At 32.0% G+C, this 4,712-nt stretch overlaps 1 pseudogene; it reads left to right on the top strand.

Moving 5' to 3' along the window:
- Positions 1–1,883: 1,883 nt before the first annotated feature.
- LOC114505766 lies at positions 1,884–1,998 on the top strand (annotated as a pseudogene).
- The last annotated feature ends 2,714 nt before the right edge of the window (positions 1,999–4,712 follow it).

Here is a 4,712-nt window from a genome sequence, read left to right as displayed (position 1 = left end):
TACAAAGCAGTTCCCATAAGACTGTCAGCTGATTTCTCAAAAGAAACCTTGCAGGCAAGAGAGTGTCATAAAAGAAGTGTTCCAAGTCATGAAAGGCAAGGATCTACATCCAAGATTACTCTATCCAGCAGAGCTCTCATTTAGAATGGAAGGGTAGATAAAGTGCTTCCCAGATAAGGTCAAGTTTATGCAGTTCATCATCACCAAGCCCTTATTATATGAAATGTTAAGGGAACTTATCTAAGAAAAAGATAAAAAATATAAACAATAAAATGACAACAAACTCATAGTTATTAACAACCAAACCTAAAACCAGAGCAAAAACAAACTAAGCAAACAACTAGAACAGGAGCAAAAACACAGAAATGGAGATCACATGGAGGGTTATCAGTGGGGGAGTGGGAGGGGGAGAAAGGGGGAAAAGATACAGAGAATAAGTAGCACAAATGGTAGGTAGAAAATAGGGTGAGATTGAAAATAGTATGGGAAATATAGAAGCCAAAGAACTTATATGTATGACCCATGGACATAAACTAAAGTGGGGGAATGTGGATGGGAGGGGGTGTGCAGGGAGGAGGGGAATAAAGAGGAGGAAATGGGACAACTGTAATAGCATAATCAATAAAATATATTAAAAATAAAAAATAAAAGTAGTGAATATAGATGTACTTTGATGTACTTCCTGAATTTAATGGGAAAGCATTTAGTTTTTAAACATTATGCATAATGTATATTGTAGATCTTTTGTATATGCTATTTATCATATTTAAGAAGCTTCTCCCTATTCTTATATTTCTGAGAGTTTTTATTATGCATGATATGAATTAGATTTTGCTTCATTAGTTGATACATTCATGTCACTTTCATTCTTTAGAATGTTCATATGATAGATTATTTTATTGGTTTTCAAATACTGGACCAGTCTTGTATGCCTAGAATTAAACCCACTTGTTTGTGGTGCATATATCTTTTTATATACTGCTGAGCTGTTTGGTAGTATTCTATCAAGGGTTGTGTGTCTATGATTTTTTGGTTCTTCTTTGTGTAATTTTGATATTGTGGTAATATTAGCTTCATAAACTGAATTAGAAAGTGTTTCTCCCTCTTTTATTTGCTATTTTACTATTTCTGTATTCTATTTTAAATTTTGATGTATTTTCTTTTAAATTTATGTCATTTTTGTTTAAATTTTTTCCCTGGATACTTCTTCTCTGATCCATGGATTTTAAGAGTGCATTGTTTGGTTTAGAATTTTTTTAAGATGTTCCTGTATGTTTCTATTATTGATTTCCTATTTGATTCCACTGTGGTCAGAAAAATACCCTTAGGATTTCAATCATTTTAAATTTGTTGAGCTTTCTTTTATGCCCCAGAATATGGTCTATCTTGGCATATGTTCTATGGGCACTTAAAATAATTTGTATTTCACTCTTGTTGGGTGCAGTGTTCTGTAAATATAAGATTCTGTTGTTTAATGGTGTTGACTTATTCAATATCCTTTTTGAATCTGTGTGACTGTTTTAGCAGGTATTGAGAGAAGGGCCTTGAAATTTTCAGATTAATTGTACGTTCATCTCTTTTTCTTTTTTTGTTGTATTAGTTTTCGCTTCTCATCTTTTGTAGCTCTATTTATTGGGTACAATATACATTTAGGATTACCGTATCTTCTTGGTGCACTAAGCATTTGCTATTATATGATGTTCTTTTCTGTGTTGTAATTTTCTTTGCTCTAAACTCTGTTTTACCTGATATTTATATTGCTTTTTCTGCTTTGTTTTTTTTTTTATAATTGAGGTATAATGAATATATACCATTATATTAGTTTTAAGTTATATATAAGTTTCAAGTTATATAATATGTCAGCTTTTATAATATAACATTATAAGACTATACTTTCAGGGATCATTTCTATAGTTTGTTATTATAATATATTGTTATATTAGTTTTAATGTAATGATTCAACACTTGTGTACACTGTGGTGAAATTATCACCACAGTATGTCTAGTTGGCACCCATTGGCATGATTTCTTGCTTTCTTTTGATTGTTTATGGCATAATGTGTCTTTTCCCATCCTTTGCTTGAAATCTGCCTATATCATATTCAAAGTGATTTTGCTGTGGGCACAAAATAATTAGGCTTTTAAAAAATATACTAAGCCAATATCTATCCTTTAATTGATATATATATATATATATAAAATTTTCATTTAATGTTATAATTTATACATTAAGTGTGCCATTTATTTTTTTTATTTCAGTTTGTTCTCCCTATTTTAATTTTTCTGGTTCAATTTGTCTGCCTTCCTATTGGTACTTGAACAATTTTTTAGAATTCAAGTTTTATTTATCTACACTTTATGTGAGTGTATCTTTTGTTATTCTTCTTTTACTGATTATTCTTGACATCTTATATATCTGCCATTGATCTATCACTATGAAAATCTACTGTTGTCATCATTTTACCACTTCATGTGAAGTGTGGAAATCTTACTATAATATCCCTTTCACTCTCCTCTTTTTTTAAATATACTTGTTTTATATATTTCCTGTATGTGTTTTGACATCCATATTAGAAAATTGTTACAATTTTTGCTTCAACTAAAAATCTAATTCAGAAAATTCAAAAGGAAAAAGTTTATTGTACTCATCTATATATTTGCTCATCTTGTTCTTTCTTCTTTCTTGATGTTTCAAGATTACTTCTTTTATCATTCCTTTCTATTCAGAATACTTCCTTTACTCATTCTCTCAAAGCATTTTGCCGGCAATCAATTATTTTAGTGTTCCTTCATCTGAGAATGTCTTGGTTTTCAATTCAGTCTAGAGGATATTTTTGACAGTTACAGGATTCTGAGTTGATTGTTCTTTTATTGTGCCACTTAGAACTGACTTACCTGGTTTCTGAAGATAAATTAGAGTATATTGGAGTGTTTTTTCCCTCTAGATAATGTGTTGCTTCTCTCTTGCTGCTTTCTAGAATTTTATTGTCTTTAGTTTTCAGAAGTTTGACTATGACATGTTGTGGTATGTATTTCTTCAGGTTTATATTGATATGAGTTTCCTTAGCCTCCTGACTCTGTAGGTTTCATATATTTTAAAATATCAAGGGTTTATGCATCATTCCTTAAAGTAGTTTCAGTCCCATAGTTTGTTCATTCCTTATGGGATTCCAATGACAGAATTGTTAGAGCATTTGTTATTGATTTACAGGCCACTGAGTCTTTTGGGTCTTTTTTTCCCTTAACCTCCATATGTTTCCTCACCATTGTCTTACTGGGTAATTTCTCTTTTTCTTCCTTCAAGATCAATTATTGTTTCCTCTGATATCACACCATGAGGGGAAAGATGAAGTAACTGCCTTTCCTTTCAGATGACTGTAGAAGTTCACATTCCACCCTTGGCCTTCACTGACTCATGAGTGGAGGATAGTTCTGGTTACCTCTACTTAGGATGAGGAGTTCTGGCTCCTCACTAGGCCTACACTAATTCTTTCTTTCTTTTTTATTTTAATTGTTGTTCAAGTACAGTTTTCAGTCTTTTACTCCCATCCCAGCCCACCCTCCCAGCCCTCCCCACATCCCTCCCATTTCCAACCCCCCTAGTTTTTGTCCCTGTGTTCTTTATACTTGTTCCTGTATACCCTTCCCCTTTTCTCCTGAAATTCCCTCCCCTCTCCCTTCTGGTCTTGATAGGAGGAGGAAGAGTGTCATGTTACAGCTCTTCATGTGGATACCACTGACAATTCAGAGTGACTTCTTTACCATGGGCTGTGGTAAAAGTCACTAATCTCTAAGAGGCTTCCTCTGCTAGTCCTGCTCCCTATTAGAGCCCCGTTGGTCACTATGGGGTGGGAAGTTTGGATTAAATAGTTACAATGTTGTGAGGGCAGTCCTTTAGTTGTGTGACTGAGGATGGAGTCTCAGTTTTTTCTGTAGCATTTGGCTGGATTAGGGCAATTAGTTCTAGTCAGCTACTGTTTAAAGAAATAGTTGAAAAAGATCTTACATATTTATACACATAATCATATATATATATAATGTAAGCATAATTCTTCTGACATTTTTATTTTTCTTTCAGCATCAGAAAGGTGGTATTTCATTTCTCTAGTTCTCCACTATAAACCTTTTATTGCCCTTTCTTATAATATTCTTATCATTTTGGTGTAAAGTTTATAGCAGTCTCATAAAATAATTGAGAAGTATTTTGCTTTTAATGTTTCTATTCTCTATAAAAGATTGTGCAAGATTAGTGTTGTTTCTTTTTCCTTATATTGAAATGATTCAGGTCTTCAGTCACCAGGGTGTAGAATCATTGGTAGGAAAGATTTGATTACAGATGCAATTTATTAGATAGATATAGAATTTTTTATTTTTCCTGAATTTTCTTTTTCTTTTTTGTTAAGCTGATTATTACTTGGAACTTACAGGTTTCAGTAACTACAAAATATCAGCATAACTTAGCTGATATGTATATTTCTCAAGGACCTATAGGGATTATCCTCTCTACCTTCTTGGTAGTGATAATGTTTAGCTTTTTCTTTTTTGTAAGCATTGTCAAGAGTTTATCATTTTTTGCTATAGTTCAAAACAACAGCAACATTGGAAAACAACTTTTGGATTTTAAAAATGTCTTTGTAATTTAAAATTTTTATTCATTGCTCTTCATTTAATTTTTATCTCAGTTATATTTTGGCTTAAAATTACTATTTTTT

Source organism: Phyllostomus discolor, chromosome X (genome assembly GCF_004126475.2).
Source record: "Phyllostomus discolor isolate MPI-MPIP mPhyDis1 chromosome X, mPhyDis1.pri.v3, whole genome shotgun sequence".
NCBI classification, from domain to species: Eukaryota; Metazoa; Chordata; class Mammalia; order Chiroptera; family Phyllostomidae; genus Phyllostomus; species Phyllostomus discolor.
This window is presented reverse-complemented; position numbering and strand designations above follow the sequence as displayed.